The sequence below is a fragment of the Mercenaria mercenaria genome, chromosome 16 (genome assembly GCF_021730395.1).
Source record: "Mercenaria mercenaria strain notata chromosome 16, MADL_Memer_1, whole genome shotgun sequence".
Taxonomy (NCBI): domain Eukaryota; kingdom Metazoa; phylum Mollusca; class Bivalvia; order Venerida; family Veneridae; genus Mercenaria; species Mercenaria mercenaria.
Window position 1 is genome coordinate 52301563 of NC_069376.1, and position 20236 is coordinate 52321798.

Here is a 20236-nt window from a genome sequence, read left to right on the forward strand (position 1 = left end):
ATTAATATGTGTTTAGTGTTATGTGCGGCTACGCATCTGTTTCTGTATAAATAGATGCAGGACAAAACATGACAATATTGGTCAAGGGAGTCGCAATACATAGAGACATGAAATATTAGTAAGTGTGTCTACTTGACCTAATAATAAAAAATGATCAATCGAAAGTGTGAATTACTATTCATATTGTAAGGTAAGAAATTAAAGACAAGCTGTATTATATTGCAGAACTTGTGTTAAGAAAATTGATATTAATAAAACGATTAACATTTACAGATAAGAATGGCCATGTTGATCTCCAACATTTCTAAAAAGATACACATTTCTGTATACATATACAGGGGAAAAAAACCTAACATTATCTGCAGTAATACTTTACAAATTTCTATACACATATGCAGAAAAAAAACATTATACACAGCTAAAATATTTACATATAATGGAAACAAACAAATTATCATTTTGCTGCAGATAAAAGCAACAGCTAAAATAAGTGTATTTAAGTGCTGAGAAACGAACTGTGATTTCATTAATTTGTGTTTAGTGTTATGTGCGGCTACGCATCTGTTTCTGTATAAATAGATGCAGGAAAAAACATGACAATATTGGTCAAGGGAGTCGCAATACATAGAGACATGAAATATTAGTAAGTGTGTCTAGTTGACCTAATAATAAACAATGATCAATCGAAAGTGTGAATTACTATTCATATTGTAAGGTAAGAAATTAAAGACAAGCTGTATTATATTGCAGAACTTGTGTTAAGAAAATTGATATTAATAAAACTATTAACATTTACAGATAAGAATGGCCATGTTGATCTCCAACATTTCTAAAAAGATTTCAAGATTGCTACAGTTCAAGTCAACACCAGTTTCAAGTCTATTACAGTTGTCATGGAAGTCTAGTATCAAGATCAGGTAATGCCAAAAGACAGTAGAATGAATGTTACATATTGAACTTGAAAGATTTTACCATGACAACTCTTTCATTTAACCTGTCTGAAAATGATGACTATGTCTGTCAATAAACAAAAGCTGTCTACCTCACACACACAAGTGAATTTCCAGGGCCAAAAGGAGAACATTTACAATTAATCTTTTTTCGAATGCAAAATAAGTCTTACAGGTAAGTGTGATTGGCCTAAATATCAACTTAGATGCAAATATAATGAGAATGGAAAATAAACTTGATTTCAAAAGTTTACAAAATTTATGAGAGAGAAAAGTGCTCCTCCATTTCAATAATTAAATATTCATTGAAAGTTATCAGACTCAATGATTTATTTATTCCATATTCTTAATTAAATGAAGGCTGTATTTTCATGTTTCAGTTCCATTTTACAGTGGCAGAAAATGTGATCCTGCGGGAGTTTTGTGGAATTGTATTAAAGAAAACTGTAAGCATATTGAAATATGTATGTATGTGACTTACCCGTTATCCTATGCGTTTACCGCAGTATTGTTATGAGCTAAAAGTTCAGACACGCCTGTATGCATATAGTTGATCTCTACTTATAACAGACTGTTCTAGTTAAGTGATTCGTGTCGGTCAATTGAATGGATATAACTAATGTTACTTATACTGTATTAATGATGTATAGACACTACATCCTAGCATAGTTATGAGTTATACTTCTCACCTTGTCTGACTTAAAATTAATTACTTACCACTTTATGTCACATGTAGATTTATTTTTATTTTATTAATGTATATAAACTCAAAAGTAACCCAATGCATCTAACATGTTCTCAATATTTTTCAGCTGAAAGTTACCAGTACAAATCAAACAGTTCACAATTACAGTTCCAGTTCATTCACAGTTACATCTACAGCTGTACAACAAAGTAAGTACTATAAAATTTATAAGATTATATCATCAGAATACATTTATCTAGAATGAGCAAAATATTTATCAAAAAGATAAATACCTTGAAATCAGTATAAATGATGTGTAATAGTTACGTATGTTCCAACAAGATTTAATACTTATTTTAAGTTAGATGGACTCTTGCATTTAAACACAGACGCTATTATAGGATCTGTGTTTAAATTATTGTTTATGATGTCTTGCCCAAGGACAAACATCATGTTGCCGGACATAGGGTCGAACCATGATTCTCTTGGTGGTGAAATGAAGGCCCAAACCACTAGCCTAATGAAACAAATTACATGAAAAGAAACTGTTAGTATAATATTAAACAATAGTAACTATGTTGTTTTATGGAAATTGCTTGTGCTGTTTTATGAGTGCAGTCACGATTTCAGACAAAATGGGAGGTGGTGATCGATGTACTGTAGGAGGGTGTAACAATGACCGGAGGAAAAATTATTCTTTTTTTGTTCGTTCTCATGTGACTGAGCTTACGTTCCACAAAATGCCACGCAATGAAAAAAATAGAGAGAACTGGACAAAAAAGTATTTTTAAAGGAAGAGCTAACTTTGCCCCATCTGACAACAAAGTTGTTTCCTGTAATCATTTTGTAGATGGTTATCCCACATACAATAACCCAGTTCCAACATTACATTACAGTGATCATCAAAAAAATACGACGAGTCATATGTAAACAAGAACCAACACGCCTGCCAATAAAGAGGAAATCGATTGATGATTCCTCTGATAACATTAGTATATGTTCAGAATTTAAGTTGAATTTGTTTTTTTTTTCAATTCACCCAGATTACGCGATATTGTGATGTTCACTTTATACTGGGCTGCAAAATGCAAAATTGTTTTGCGTAATTTTCGAAAATCTAAAGTCCAAGGCAGCCAATATGCAATACTGGAAAGGTGACAAGCAAACAGTAACTGAAACACCAACAAGATATGGTGATCAGTCACTTGGGCACTGCAAGCCTGGTCCTGATAGGAAACTCTCTCTTGAGGAAGTTTTTCCTTGTCATGATTAGGCTTAGGTTAGGTGTACTGACGTGTGACCTTGCCATGCAAAGGCAGATAAAATTGCAGCAAGCATGCTAACAGTTAAGATTCTTGATACATTAAAAGAAACATTTTACGTAGTATCATACATGTGCTTTTACATTAGATCTAAATTGATAAGATTTTACAACAAGCATACTTTGGGGAAAATGCTTGGAAGCAGAACAGAGTAAGAGCGGTTACTCTTTCAAAGCATTGTTTATATCTTTATGTATTTACCTCCCGTTTTTCACTGTTTAAGTGGATAATACAGAATTACCCAGCCGGCCAACAGGCCAGATAAAAGATTATTTAAGACTCAGAGGTCTAAGTGTAACTGGGCCCAGACAGGAACTTATACATAGAGCTTACACATCATATGAACAGAAAATCAAAATTAAATTAAGTGAAAAGGAACAAATCATTAAACTTCGTGAAGAATATGAAAACAAATTGAAAACCCATAATATTACAGATCCACTGTTCATATCTAGTGATCAATTAGTAGATGATTGTTCTCTTTGGCCAGTTATGGATGTTGGGAAAATGTTTCAATTTTGTTTAAAAATTATAATGAACAAGATCTTGAATTTGTTGGAAAATATGACACATAAAGCTTTTTCATACTGGATGTCCGGATTTGTTGATATCATTTTATGTAAAAAAGAACACGTCTGCGTGCTGTGGGTTTCGTTTTGGGGAGGCTGCGTTTTTGGTACGTGGCATTCCCTGTTTGATATTTGTCTTTGTTTTTTTTCTTATTATGTATCAAAAGTCCGTCCGTCTATGTCTGTATCGCCGGCATGGCTCAAACCTGTAACCACATAATGGCAGTGCTTTACAAAATGAAGCATGCAGCCACTCATGGTTTCACTGACCCTTCTTGTACAAGTAGGCCATGTGGGTGGAACAGGGGCACCAAACAAGAGATATTACCTGCACAGGTTTCAGATTTAACTGTGCGCAAGGATAATTTTAAATCTAATGGAAGTTCAGCATCTGGTTCATTCCTTTTAAACAGTAACATTAAAAAAACAAACAATTGACCCAAGAAGAAAAGACCAAAGGGCCATAACTTCAGAGAATATTAGTGCACTTTTTTCAAACATTAACAGGGTAAGCCCGGCGCTGCTTTGTTCTCTGCTTTGCCAAGAAAAAGCAGTGATGTGATCACTCTTTCTCTGTCTGAAATGGCTAAAAATCAAATCAGTACTGGTGGTGATTCCTCCACATTTTTAGAAAGTGTAAACTTCACATATAAAAATGTTGCTGACATTGAACTTTGCACCAGGCAGCAACGAGATAGTGACATGTGGGTGGAACAAAGAAAAGGCCGACTGACAGCCTCAAAACACCATGCTGTTCAGTCAAAAATGAATGTTATTGGGAAGTCTGCTCATGCACACCCTGTCAAGGTTACATCCCTTGTTGCAGAGATATCTGGGCATGGCAGGGATATTTCGTCTGTGCTATCAGTTAGGCATGGTCAAAACTCAGAAAGTAAGGCCATGGAAGAGCTAGTAACCCTTTCGTTACCTGCCCATTCTAACCTGACTTTTAGGAAACGTGGTTTGTATGTTAAAAAGAAACTGCCATATATTGCAGAAGTCCATATGGCATTCTTACATGTAATTGTTGTGGGCAGATAGTGATTGAAATAGTGTCCATATAAGATCTTTGGCAAGGTTTTCGTTCAAAATGGTTATCAGCAATTAGAATATCTGCAGTGTGATGGGACATCAATCATATTAAAGGAGTCTCATCCACACTATTTTCAAGTCCAGTCACAGATGGCTGTGACAGGAATACATAGGTCAATGTTTGTTGTATGGTCAGGGGTTGGCTTCCCTCTGATAGTCACTGGCGTTCTTTTCTCCCAAGTCTTGTCAACTTCTTCAAGGCATATATACTGCCTCACCTTTTTGGTGAAGAAGAGTTTACATTCTGCCCTGTTTGCTCAAATATATGTTTACCTTGTGATGAAAGAACAATTTCTTCTGACAACAGTATCTGCTGTAATACTTTTCAGCTTTGGTTTCATTGGAAATGTGTCAACTTAACCCACAGACAGGTTCCTGAGGAGTGGTCTTGTGATTCATGCTCTGTGGAATAACTCAATAAATAGGGGCTATGGTCACCAAAAGTCTCTGGGTAAAATACTTTTGAGATACCTTACTAAATTTCCTCATTACTTTGTGTAATAATCAGGTGAGTGAAACCTTATAATGTTACATTTTATCATGTACATGATATACAGTACTATTCGTACTTAATTAAACAGTTAAACAAATATGTATTTACAGTACTATTAGTACTTAATTAAACAGTTAAACAAATATGTATTTGTAGGTAAACATTTCTTTTAAATGGTAAGTTAAATGTCTGTCTGCGAGAGCTGTTACTGCTTTGAATGTATGCTAGTTTGCAAATGCTTATAGTTTCTCCTATGTGTGCTTATATACTGTACGCATATACCTTGCATTGCTTCAGTTATACTTTGCGCAATGCTTCATCGTCTTTACTTGTTGCTTTGCTTGTAACATGTTTGTCAGCTAAATGTTTACTTGTATTACTAACGATACTAACACTTTCTAGTTACTTGTGTTTACTAGAAAACTTGTTTATACCTAACTTTACTTTTTGTCACCTTTTCAACATTTTGCTGCTCTTGGTATTACTAAAGTTGTTGGAGCTGTACTGCCTGGTAGTTCTATACAATAATCTGTATAATTACGTAGACATTGAATCTTTTGATATATACATAGACTAAAATATAGGTAATGTGAACAATATACTGGTAAGAATAACTGTTATATAACAAAAAAAATGAAGATTGTTTGTTTGTTTTGGGTTAAACGCCGTTTTTCAACAGTATTTCAGTCATACAACGGCGGGCAGTTAACCTAACCAGTGTTCCTGGATTCTGTACCAGTACAAACCTGTTCTCCGCAAGTAACTGCCAACTGCCCAACATGAATCTGAGGTGGAGGACTAATGATTTCAGACACAATGTCGTTTATCAAATAGTCACGGAGAACATACGCCCCGCCCGAGGATCGAACTCACCATCCCGCGATCCGTAGACCAACGCTCTTACCTACCGAGCTAGGCGGGCGGGTGAAGATCGAGTTTTATGTTGGAATAATTTTTGATGAAAATGCTGAAATCAATACTGGCAGAAAGAAAATTCACTGCATGATATGTATTCATTTTTTTCTAATACTATAATATTTGTTACTTTTATTTGTTCACTAACTTGAGTATTAGAACCAGCAACACAATGAACAGAGAATTAGGCCTACTGTATAATTTTTTTATGTGTGTCTTAATGGCACGGCAAAATACTGCTGTGCTGTTGTTTTTAATCAAGATTGGTAGGGTATATAAATATTATAAATATTTTTCTACTGAACCCATGCACCAGTGGGTAAAAAAGACTCCGCTTTTACCCTTAGTATTTTAAATTTCTGAAATGGACTTGTCCATCTTCACTTTGTACAGTGTCAGTTACAGTTTACAGGTTGCTGTAATCTATAGGATTCTTACACATCTTTACAAGTTGCATTATTTGTACATACCTTGAGAAATCATGCGGAACCACCAAACAATCTGTCCTCTTTGCACCAGCTTTTTCTTTTTATCAGTCTCGGGGGAGAGGATTGAACCCTCTTGCATGTTTTCGGTCAGAAATGTTCAAACATGCAGTTTTAAAGTAATGATGACATTTTGACAGATTTATATCGTATAGGGTAATTCTACATAAAACGAGAATTTTGGGAAATCCTTATACCAAAATAAAAAATACATTTTATGTAATAAAGTTTGTGTTTTATGTAAAGATAAAATATCACTGTTCCTTAATTTGATGTTTGGAACAATAACAATAAGCTGTGCCTCTCTATTTTAATCTAGTTTTGATACTAGTCTATCTAACTTTGTCACTTCCGTGACATAGCTAAAATTAAGCGTTTCCGTGTTAAAAATCCCATAAATTTTGCGTAATATCTGGTATATAATTATGAACAACGAAATAAATATCTTTATGTTTTGGATTGACAAAATATATTTGCTTAGTGAAGTTGTAAATCTTTAGGAACAAAAGATAGCCCATATTATGTCACAGTCGTTAATTCTTGACGGTTAGGTTTCATTTTAAAATGCTTTTCTCTGTTCAGTTCTGAGACATATAATCATAAACACGAAGATGAAATAAATGGGCCAATCCTAACCACTTAATTTAGCTATATAAAAGGACAAAATTGTCAATGTTACAGTAGTGACAAAGTGTGTTGGTTGTGACACGGTCGTTACGGAAGTGACCAAAAGTTAAGAAAGTTATATCCGAACTATTTATTCATAAACTATTCCGTTTCCGATAATTAAACACATCTTTGAAATGTTCTTTTACTTGGCAACATGATATCTTGGTCATTTCTCAATTCATATATTTACATGTTCACATGATTTGTTGCACATAGACTTAGTAGCGTATAAAATTTCCAGTGTGACAACTCTCTAAAATTATCTGAAATGTTGACTGACCAAGACCAACATCAATTACTGACAAAAAAAACGACAAAACACAAAAACATAACTGTTATTGATAAACTGTCATTGACTTTGAACAGATAAAACATTTTCAACAGCCCTTTCAATGACTGTACACCATTGCAATGTAAGGCTACTCTGATATTTTGCTTATTCCAGCAGCAATACTGAGAAAAAGGAATTCACATTGAAACACAATGAAAGTTAACTATCAACAATCATATAAGATAAAACCAAGGCGTAAACACTATATCCACACTTTGAACGCATTTAAAGCTTACACTGTACATCCTGACAACTTACACAAAGCTTCATATAGTGCGAAAACCCTGAAAATGCATTACAGTGTCTTGTACTAGGTGACAAGTATATCTATCTCATAAGTTCAGATAGCCTTTAATTTTCTTCCACATATCTTTCTGAATTTCAAAGTGCCGAGTCACCTTTCTCGGTGGTGATATCAAGGTTATGAAATTTTCACAGTACCACAGAACGTCATCACTGCGTGGCCAGAAAAAGCGATTCTCGCCGACGGAATGCACCACATTTACTTCAATGTCCGTTAAGTCAACATCTTGAATGATTCCAGGGTATGGCTGGCCATCATATGACACCACACAATACTGACCAATGTGCTTCCTGTCAATATCAAGTATCTCTGAAAAAAAAATGAAATCAGTAAACCGTCACATCATAATACTGTGCATCCTCTCTACAACATCCACTACAGGGACTGTTGTTTGAGAGGGACAAGGCAGTAGTTGTTGTTAAGGTTATCAATTTCGCTAATCACACAGCTGTTTGTTGCAGAGAACTCACTGTTATTTGGAAGTGACTCTGTACTGGTAATTGACTGTCGATTTCGATTTCTTATTCATAAAATAACATAGACATCGCGAAAGTAACAAATAAAAATCACCTCACATCATCTTTGGTGTACTTTCTCGTCCTTCGAGATCATAAATCTAAGGTTATTAACATTTTTAGATTGAATACGGACAGTGTTCCAGTACCGCTCATAAAATGACTCAGTATAACCGCGTGTAAATTTTCAGTGCTTGCTTTCTTCCCTAAAGTTCTGAATGACGCGGTGGGAAAAAAATTTAAGTATAAATTTGTACCTTCAAATTGCACTGTCCCCTCATCGGGAAATGAGATATCTTGGCACTGCGCCTGCTCCGAGCGAAGGTTTTCTCCTTTTAGAAGAGATGGTTGATGTTTGTGGCGAGAAACATTGGCAGGGATGTAGCACTTGGCAGAAACAGCTGACGTCACGAAACGATACAGTCTGGGGGCTTGCTGTGATCTACAGAATAATAAGAAATCACAATGGAACAAATATATAGTGAAATACAACAGTAATGACATATAAGACCCTAACAATTTGACGACTAGTATAAGAAGTACATGTACTGTAGTGGTAGCAGTAGCAGCACACTACAGGTAGCAGTGACAGTAGTTGCAGTAGAAACAATAGTAGTAGCAGCAACAGCAGTAGTAATAGTAGCAGTAGTAAAAGCAACAGTAGTAGTAGCAGTAGTATTAGTAGAAGCAGTAGTAGAAACAGAAGCAGTAGTAGAAACAGCAGCAGCAGAAGCAGTAGTAGTAGCAGTAGCAGTAGTTACTAGTAGTATTGAAAGGTACATACATAGTAGTAGTAGCAGTAGCTAAGCAGTAGCAGTAGTAGTTAGTAATAGCAGTAACAGTAGAAGAAGCAGCAGTAGTACATAGTTAGTAGTAGTAGCAGTAGCTAAGCAGTAGCAGTAGTAGTTAGTAGTAGCAGTAACAGTAGAAGAAGCAGCAGCAGCAGTAGCATAATAACAGCAGCAGCAGTAGTATAAGTAGTAGTAGCAGCAGAAGCAGAAGTAGCAACAGCACCAGAAGCAGTAGTAGTAGCAGTAGCAGTAGCAGTTATTAGTAGCGGTAGCAGTTACTATTGTAGCCGGATTTGAAATCACCGATTGAGGGCCATGGGCTCGAGCTCTACTACTGACCATGTCTTTTTGTCTCTTTATGTGAGAAAGATGTCAGTTTCTTACGGAGGTTGTGAGTATAGTACTTGATCTTACCGAAACAATAATTAAGTTAACTGTTTGCTTGTAAATGACTGAAATACTGTGAAAACGGGCGTTAAACCCATATAACCATGCTGCAGTAATAGTAGTGTTAAGAGATTAAAATATATAAAATGTTCTGCCAGGCTCAGCTATCTATACAGAGGTCAGACGCAAATAGCTGAGAATCTCCTTACATGTTTACAGGCACAGAGGTAGTGCATAATGACCATAGACAAACAACGAAAGTGCTGTGCCGTGGCTGAGGATCGAACCAACGATATTCCGACTAACAGTCCTACATTCTACATGTGGGCCTTTAACACGGATTTTATTTGTGCAATAATGTATGTTACCTGGTGTATTTTCATCGTTCCTGGAATGGTTCTCAGTTTCTGTGCCTTGATACTGTCTTCCGCAAGGCTAATATCTCCTTCCTTGACAAGAAATAACTTAAGGCCAATTATGCCATCAGTAAGTTTCTGATACAATGCGTCTGCATCAGTAATATCATGACCGTGTGAAACCAGTCTGTCTGCCTCCCGTGTCACCGTCGCCATCTGGCGCCCCTTTCCCGTGGCCTGCCTCCGTGTATCTCCAGTTAACAGTTGAAAGATGCATTTCAAATGGATAAGTAGACAAGAGGAAACAGTTTTCTTTATTTTTGTACTGGGTGGATGGCCCGTCGCTCAAGAAGTACAGATGCTTTATAGTTGGAATATTCTCCTTCACATGTTCTAAAACAGGTTTAAGATGTTAAGTGTTCAACCCGTTTACAGTTGGACACTACGCTTCCCTCTTTGATTGTGTCTGACGGAAGAGGGGGGGGGGGACTCTATGATAAGCAGTTTTTAAATCCTACCAGGACTGAACTGTTTTGATATCTGTCTTCTGGCCTGTTTCGTCGGGCCCTTAAGTGTGTTTCTCTTGTTGGTCTGTCTTCTGAAAAGGCATTGAGTATATACGTTTTTGGTTCTAAAGGTTTGCTTTTTATATATTTATACACGAGCATTTTTGTGTTTTACATGCCATGCCTTTTTGTTTCCATTACGTGTGTTAGAGATTCAACTGGAGGGGATTATTTTTATTTACACTGTCCCGTGTCTATGGAACATGGTGGGGGTAAGAGTGAGGTTGGGTGCACACCATGAACCGGTTTAAGATCCCCAGTGGTGTTTTTGTCACTGACCGTTCCAAGGCGGTGCCCCACTGTGTTCCTTTGTTTGTTCGTTTTGTCCTAATGTGTTGGCTTTGTGTGTGTGCGCGTGTATGTGTGTGTGTGTGTGTTTGTGGTGTGCGCGTCTGCGTGCTGTGGGTTTCGTTTTGGGGAGGCTGCGTTTTTGGTACGTGGCATTCCCTGTTTGATATTTGTCTTTGTTTTTTTAAGATGTCCCCATATACCTGCAGGGTTATGCTTTAGACAATCGCTCATTGAGTAGAAGGTAACGTTTCATCTTTTGTGTATATGACACCGGTGTGGAGGGAAATTTGGCGCTGAGAGGCTCCAAAGTGACATGATTGGACTTCTGACTCATATTTACATGTGTAGTTTTCGGAAAAATCTATATGTATCAGTACATCCTTTTCTGTCAGCCTCTTCTTCAGCTCAGTAACAGATCTATATTGGTGTTGTATATTAAAGAAGTGAGCACAGCACTTGTTCATTTCCGACTCCAATGCTTCCATTAAAATTTCAATTGTTGCCTTCTCTTTGTCTTTAACTGTTAGTCTTAACTTTGTCCTCACTCTCATCTGAATTTGCACGTATACGTTGTGTCTTCCACTCACAATAGTTAACAAAGTCTTCAGTATCAATATGATCTGTCTGAAATCTTATTTTAGCACCTTTGCAATGTTTACATGTCCGATACATGCATTGCTTATTACTTGTGCTACAAACAATATCTTTGGCAATTTCCATCAAATCACGGTTGTTCAACACATTCAGGTCTTTCAGTTTAAATTATCAGCTTTAAATTTCAGATTTTCATGACGCTTGCATAGGCAAGTTTCTCGATCCAAAGCTTTAGGAAATCGAACGTAAAACGGACGTAACCTACAAAACATGGAGTAAGACATTGGTCGATCAACATTTTCTGACATAAACTTAAGATACAGATTTTTCAACGTGTCTGTTAGTAATCTGATTTGGCGTTTCTCTTTCTTTTTTGTACAGGTGGCCTTTTTCCCTGCTTTTATTCTGCTGTTATCATCTCTGGTGAGAAAGTTAGACACCCTGTCAGACATAACCTTAATCAGTTTGTTCTTTTGTATCCTTTGTGTGTAGATGAACTCTTTGTCTTTGTAGCATAAACGCCTGTTACTCATTTCCAAAGCCTCTTTTGCCATATTTTGTAGGCGGTACTTTTTCAGCGTGTTACTTATAACAGTGGTGTTTTTGCCACTGGCCGTTCCAAGGCGGTGCCCCACTGTGTTCCTTTGTTCGTTTTGTCCTAATGTGTTGGCTTTGTGTGTGTGTGCGTGTATGTATATATATGTGTGTGTTTGTGGTGTGCGCGTCTGCGTCTGCGTGCTGTGGGTTTCGTTTTGTGGAGGCTGCGTTTCTGGTACGTGGCATTCCCTGTTTGATATTTGTCTTTGTTTTCACTACTGTTTATCTTAGCACGATACAGCCTCTTTCGTAGTCTTTCATTCACACGTTTCTGCATTCTAAGTTCATTTTCATCTTCCTATAGGCTTTAGCCCGTTTCCTTTTAACTTTCTTTCGGCCTACATTTCTGCGGTTTTCAGAATCTTTCATAACTATAGGGAATGGGGACGGTCTTGGAGGAGGTGTTAGTTCTGATGTCGACTCTTGTACGGGATTTTGTTTTCATGACCTTTCTGTCCTCTTCCGGTGTCGCCATCTTTTTCTTTGCACTCGCTGACCTCTTGCAGAAAGCTCGTCGATCGTTTTTATTTCAGCATTCTCTTTACGCTTTGCATATCTCTGTCTCTCTTTTCGTAAATATTCGGCATAACGTTCAGGGTCCTCTCAAAGTTTCTGTCTGTACAAACGATTGCGTTCAGCTCCGGTCAATGGCATATTGCTTATTTTTTTTCTTGGTTACTAATAAATTGTCTCTCGCTGACAAGATCTCACTTGTTAGTTTGCCGATTTCATTGTCATAATCTTCTTGTTCTTCTGCTTTTGGTATATAATGTTTCAACTGTCCAAGGATACGTTCCAGTGTCTCTATATTCTCTTCAAAGATATCAATACTGAATTCTTAGTTCTTTCAGAGACTCTGAAATAAGAAAGCTCTTCTAAAACAATCCGTGAATAAACCTCTTAATATATGTAATGGGTGGTTGGGTGCGCACCATAAACCGGTTTAAACTCCCCAGTGGTGTTTTTGCCACTGAACGTTCCATGGCGGTGCCCCGCTGTGTTCCTTTGTTTGTTCGTATTGTCCTCTTGTGTAGGCTTTGTGTGTGCGCGTGTATGTGTGTGTGTTCCTTTGTTTGTTCGTTTTGACCTCGTGTGTTGGCACCATAAACCGGTTTAAACTCCCCAGTGGTGTTTTTGCCACTGACCGTTCCAAGGCGGTGCCTTAAGACATTTGAAAAAGGAAATCCAAGAATTTCATTCTAAGTATGTCTTAGTTCCAGCAAACAAGGCGGCCAACAATATTATCATCATTTCACGCCTACATTATATTAATGTTTTACAAAACGAACTAAATAGCACTAACACTTATACATTGAGTCCTTTTGTTGAAAATAAGTTGATAACTGATCACATCACTGAAGTTTCTTATTTAAAAGTTCGTATAGACGATCAACAAATTAAACTACCGACCATGTATTGGATTCCTAAATTGCATAAACAGCTATATAAATATTACAAAATGCGTAAATATTTTGCTAAATTTTATTATCGTAATTCTGATTTAGTTTTAAAATTCAATAGTAATTTAAAGACACTTCTGCGAGAAGGTATTTCTAAACCCGTTTTTTATGGGGATGTGGTTTACAAACTTCGTAAGATCTTGGGTCACGGTTATTTTCCAAATGTATTTGGAAAGCTCGCTTCATCGCTAATTCAAGCTCTTGTACAACTACAAATATTTCAAAACTATTAACATCATGTCTAACTGCTGTGAAAGCCCACGTGGAAAGATACTGCGATAAAGTATACGAAACTCTGGTAAACACTTATTTTGGTCGATTAAAAATTCTGGTGAAATCCAGGATAAGTTGAAAATTAATAATTACAAGGTATCTACAGTCAGTACATACGATTTTTCTACTTTGTATACCACTTTACCACATAACTTAATAAATGACAAATTAACTGCCCTAATTCAAAAGACTTTTGCCAGAGAGAATGCCACATTTATTGCTTGCAATTTTGATAAAGCTTTTTTTACAAACAATATTATTAAACATTATACAATGTGGACCTGCGACGAAGTTTGTAAAGCCCTTTCCTTTTTATTGAACAACATTTACATCAGGTTTGGGAATGCAGTTTTAGACAAGTTGTTGGTATTCCCATGGGAACAAATTGTGCACCCCTTGTCGCAGATTTGTTTTTATATTGTTATGAAAGAGACTTTATGTTGAGCCTCTCTCCAGATACGCAGGCAGATATTATAACGGCATTTAATAATACATCACGCTATCTAGATGATATTCTTAATATGGATAATCCGTTTTTTGGTCAATTGGTGGGTACTATTTATCCTAGGGAGCTTCAGTTAATTAAAACTAACAATTCGGCTACTGATGCTTCATTTTTAGATTTACATCTCTCTATTTATGACAATTTTATACATACCAAAATTTATGACAAGAGGGATGATTTTAATTTTAGTATTGTAAATTTTCCCCATTTGGATGGGGATGTACCTCAGGTTCACATCTTATGGGGTATATATTTCTCAATTAATTCGGTTTGCCAGAGCGTGTAGTCATGTCAAGCATTTCAATGAACGTAATCAATATGTTACAAGTAAACTTTTTCAGCAAGGCTACCGTTATTACAAAATGCGTAAATATTTTGCTAAATTTTATTATCGTAATTCTGATTTAGTTTTAAAATTCAATAGTAATTTAAAGACACTTCTGCGAGAAGGTATTTCTAAACCCGTTTTTTATGGGGATGTGGTTTACAAACTTCGTAAGATCTTGGGTCACGGTAATTTTCCAAATGTATTTGGAAAGATTATCAAACGTTTTATTAAAAGAGGTTACGACCCAACTGTTTTGAGACATACCGCATGTTTAGTGTTCAACCCGTTTACAGTTGGACACTACGCTTCCCTCTTTGATTGCGTCTGACGGAAGAGGGGGAGGACTCTATGATGAGCAGTTTTTAAATCCTACCAGGACTGAACTGTTTTGATATTTGTCTTCTGGCCTGTTTCGTCGGGCCCTTAAGGGTGTTTCTCTTGTTGCTCTGTCTTCTGAAAAGGCATTGAGTACATACGTTTTTGGTTCTTAAGGTTTGTTTTTTATATATTTATACACGAGCATTTTTGTGTTTTACATGCCATGCCTTTTTGTTTCCATTACGTGTGTAAGAGATTCATCTGGAGGGGATAACTTTTATTTACACTGTCCCATGTCTTTGGAACATGGTGGGGGTAAGAGTGAGGTTAGGTGCACCATAAACCGGTTTAAGCTCCCCAGTGGTGTTTTTGCCACTGACCGTTCCAAGGCGGTGCCGCACTGTGTTCCTTTGTTTGTTCGTTTCGTCTTATGTGTTGGCTTTGTGCGCGTGTGTTTTTCGTTTTGTCCTTCTGTGTTGGCTTTGGGTGTGTGTGCGTGTGTGTATGTGTGTGTGGTGCGCGTGTCTGTGTGCTGGGGGTTTCGTTTTGGGGAGGCTGCGTTTTTGGTGCGTGGCATTCCCTGTTTGATATTTTTCTTTGTTCTTTTTTGGCTTTGTGTGTGTGCACGTGTGTGTTTGTGGTGTGCACGTCTGCGTGCTGTAGGTTTCGTTTTGGGGAGGCTGCGATTTTTGTATGTGGCATTCCCTGTCTGATATTTGTCTTTGTTTTTTTGTTTCCATTACGTGTGTTAGAGATTCACCTGGAGGGGATTACTTTTATTTCCACTGTCCGGTGTCTTTGGAACATGGTGGGGGTAAGAGTGAGGTTGGGTGCGCACCATTAACCAGTTTAAGCTCCCCAGTGGTGTTTTTGCCACTTACCGTTCCAAGGCGGTGCCCCACTGTGTTCCTTTGTTCGTTTTGTCCTGATGTGTTGGCTTTGTGTGTGTTCCTTTGTTTGTTCGATTTGTCCTAATGTGTTGGCTGTGTGTGTGTGTGTGTGTGGTGCACGCGTCTGTGTGCTATGGGTTTCGTTTTGAGGAGGCTGCGTTTTTGGTGCGTGGCATTCCCTGTTTGATATTTGTCTTTGTTTTCCATGGAAAGTCTTTCATGGCCACAAAATCATGTAAAAAGTTTTAAACTAGAGTATAATACCTCATTCAGTTAAAAAGTAGAATCTAGAACCTATTTTGTGAGACGCGATGGACTTGATTCAAATACAGCACAGTACACGATGTATAAATGATATAGGATGAAAATTTATGTCCCCTCCGTGACAAATGCGTCACCACCGAAACATAATACACGTCCCAGTAGTGACATTTCGCGCATAAACCTTGTGTACTTGACAGTTATGTATCCTGGTGACGTATTTCAAGCAGAATGAGGAACAAATCCCTAAGATATATCCAAGCAAACAGTGTTTTTTTCATAAAAAATACATAAATACGAGCTATGATAAGCTCAATATTGACTACATAAAAAGGTACGCAGTGAAATTCTTACCTTTCATAGTATTTGACGATCTCTTCGAACCCGGAGAAAATGGCGACTATGTGAAATCGGCGTTGAAAAGATAATGACGTCATTGAAATTCTTACCTTTCATAGTATTTGACGCTCTCTTCGAACCCGGAGAAAATGGCGACTATGTGAAATCAGCGTTGAAAAGATAATGACGTCATCACTAACGAAATTTGCATGGCCTATTTTGCGGATGATCCTTGTAATTTCATTGTCACGGAAGTGACAGAAATATATGGGACACTCATTTTTTTGTTATCCTGGAAGTTTGATAAATGTTTGGGACTTGTTTCACTTTCTTTCAGTTTACATACATACTATACATTATGTAAATCGAAATTAAGATATCCAATTCATTCAAATCTTCATTTTCATGCAAAACCAGCAAATGGACATTGAAATTTTAATTTACCAAGCTCGCTTAAATGCAGAGAGATACTCCTAAATCACGGGCCCTGGGGAAAAAGTCAGATGAAGTTTAGACACGATTATAGGTTTTTAATATTTACTATGTCAAACTATTACTTTTTATAGTATGGTGATTTACAAACTGGGACATTAAATTCTCGCTTTGTGTAGAATAACCCGGTACTATACTATTAAAACTGTTAATAACATAGCTATATATGACCAAATTTACACAAAGTCTGATCAGGATCATGCTGTTCACTTAAAGCTTTTGGTCTGACAGCAAACAGTATATGGATCACAATCAGTCTGTGCAGACAAAAAATCATAACGTTGATTTTCTCATGACACAGCCAACTGTTTATATAAAGTATCATTATAAGCTAAACAATCAAAATTATATTTTGGTCATATCAAGTACTGTTTGTTTTCTCAAGACATGTTTCATAATATGCATTATGGAATATATGAATATGTTGTGTTTGTGCAACAATAAACTATGAAATCCTGATGATTGTATCTTTCAGTGTTTTGTCTCACTCTGAAACTGGTACCAGAACTGTACATGGCATGACATCTGATTATTTTAACGATGACCACAAAATGTATTCACTTTGGATATTTGAGGTAAAATAATCGATTCCGGCGAAATTACGAAAACATGCATCATGTTTTCAAGCACAAGCAAAGTACTGCAAACCGGTAAAGTAAAACCACATACAATCACAAGTGGTAGGTCTAATTCTCTCAACATATAACCCGAGAATAAATATCTTCTTGTTACGCGTCCGCCATTTTGTTTACATCGGTTGTTGCCCCCTATCCAAGATGGCGGCGATAACCGTGAAGGTAGCAGTTGGTAGTTTCCAGCCACAGATTCGAATTGGCCAAAATCTGTCATTAAAGATAAAACCTTGACGTGAAGGCTGTTTTGATGTTTGAAATATTTGTTGATGTGAGTTTTTGATTAACAAGTTTAAGAATGGTATGTTGCAGAAATTCTGGCAGATGCGAATGTAAGCTTGATGGCATCATTTTCATATAACTGCTTGAAATGCATATATGCCGCTATCAGCATTGAGCTTCTCGTGAACTGTCTAGTATCATATAAGCCTCACACAGTTGAAAATAGTGAAAAAAGTAATCGGTTGACAGGTATTTTTGTCCAGGTCTGCAAGTAATACTTGAAACTGGGTACAGATTGCATGTGGCCATTTGGATCATTTCCCCTAACATTTTAAGGCCACTTTGAGAAATGGCTAATTTTGGCTGAAATGTCACGTATTTTCGCGGGCTGAAATTATCCATCAGGTGGCTTGTGGATTTAAAAATCTGTGCTTTGTATGAAGTTTACTATGTATTATTATTATTTCTTCTTCAAGTAAGATGTAAACAGGTATCTTTTTATTTTCAGATCTGCATCTCGTAAGAAATCAGAAGCCGTCCGACTTTGGTACATCGTTCGGAAGTCCGAAGTAGTAGAAAAAAACCGGCATCTGCTACCGAAGTCGACTAGCTCTATAGCAACTTTTATTGTTTCACCCATTGTTTTCGTAACATGGATTTTCATAATGTAAAACCTTGATATTATACATAAAGGTCTATCTTTCAAATTTAAAAACTTCCGTCTGTCGCCAGTTGATACCTTTAAAAAAGGGTATAATTTATGTTCTGTAAAAGTTATATTTGAAAAACCTTGTTACAGAATATTGTGATCCTAACAGTAAGATGCGTATTCAATAATGTTTACGTCACTTTAATATTGAGTGACGTCAGGGTTCTTGAAACTGTTTTGACATTTATAAAAACAATAAACAAGGCGTGTTTGAGATGTTTACAGCTAAATTTTAAAAACATTAATAAATAACGCACGTTTGTTTGTTTTACAATTAAAATGACATTTGGATATGGAGTTCATTGATTAGTTCGTGGATTGAAAAAAAAAAGATAACTGTCATTGCTATTTTGATCTAATTGACGAGTGTCTACGAGCACATTTTCCTTACCACCTAAAAGGCCAAGATCTCTTAGTATTTTTACCACCCAACTAGAGGTGTACTGGTCAGGAACCCAGGCAATCCTTGCGTGTATCAGTGCTGTACACTGGGCACGTTAAAGAACCAGGCTGTCTATTCGCAACGAGCTAGGCAACGTTAACCGGACAAGCCTGTATCTGATTTCTGATCTCTCTGTCGTGGGGGCTTTGTCTCACTATGTCCCTCTGGTCAGATCACCCTGTGTCTGTACTAGTAGAGGATGAATTATGCGCCCTGTGTGGCTGCATTTGAACTATGTAAAGCGCCTTTGAACGTGAAATTGATCATGAAAAGGGCGCTATATAAATCTGGTATAATAATAATAATAATGTTTAAAAATAATCTTGCTAGCTAACAGGCTGTTCAAGTCTTCTGGTAGAATTTCATGCAAGTCTCTTGGCTCGCCGATACTTTTCAGCAACGTCCTTACTCTCCGTATGTCACTTTTGGTTTTCTTTTTGGTGTTGCCATTTTTCGTTCAAAGAATGCGTAGGTATAAGTTTTTTTCGTCAGACCGGGGTTGAATTAAACTGTCCAGGCTTAAAAGCCTGTTAGCTAAGGACTCAAGCGTATGCTCTCCAGTCATCTTGGTTGCTAATTACGTCGCCATTTTTACGTGCAATCGGTTTAGTAGGTGCTCAAATACCGAAAGTATGTATGATCTGGATTTTTGACACACCCGTAAGGACCTGGAAGTGTGCCTGATATCGATATCAGGCACAACAGCTCAAACGAACGCTAATATTTGCCTCATTCAGTGCATTTGTTACTGTATTTAGTAGCATATGCAATAAGCTATCATTTGAAAGCAAAGGGGTCCGGCACATGAGTGGGTTGAGTTTAATGGCTTATTTTAGTGTTTAGCATACTAGAGCCATAATTATAAAAAAAACAAAAAAACATACTAATATAACCTCTCGCTTGACAAGGGTTTTTACCCCTCAAAGACTATGTTTACAACTACTTTATTTATATGGCCAGGAAAAATATTATTAGTTATTTTCCCATTCAAAAATTGCCTTCAGTTATTCAAATCCACCAACTTTTAAAATTGCCTCAACACATTTTCATATATTTATCTGTTTTTCGACAATCCAACATCATATCGAACAGTACATTGTGCGAATCCTTACTCTGACAACATTGTGTCAGTAAAATGATCATTCTGGATTTTTTGCTTACAAAGCAACCATTGCAAGATAAATTTTAACTTAAAATTAATAAACCAACTGCCAAAAAAACAATGATATCATGAAAATCCAACAAGAAAAGCCACGTTCCAAAACCGCAGCCTCCCCCAACCGCCATCCATGGCACAGCACGTGGACGCGCACACTAACAAAAAAAGCACAATCTCTCCCCACGCAAACACACAGAAAAAAACATGCGCACAAAGAGGACAAAAACAAACAAAGAACACTGCGGGGCACCGCCTTGGAACGGTCAGTTGCAAAACACCACTGGGGAGCTTAAA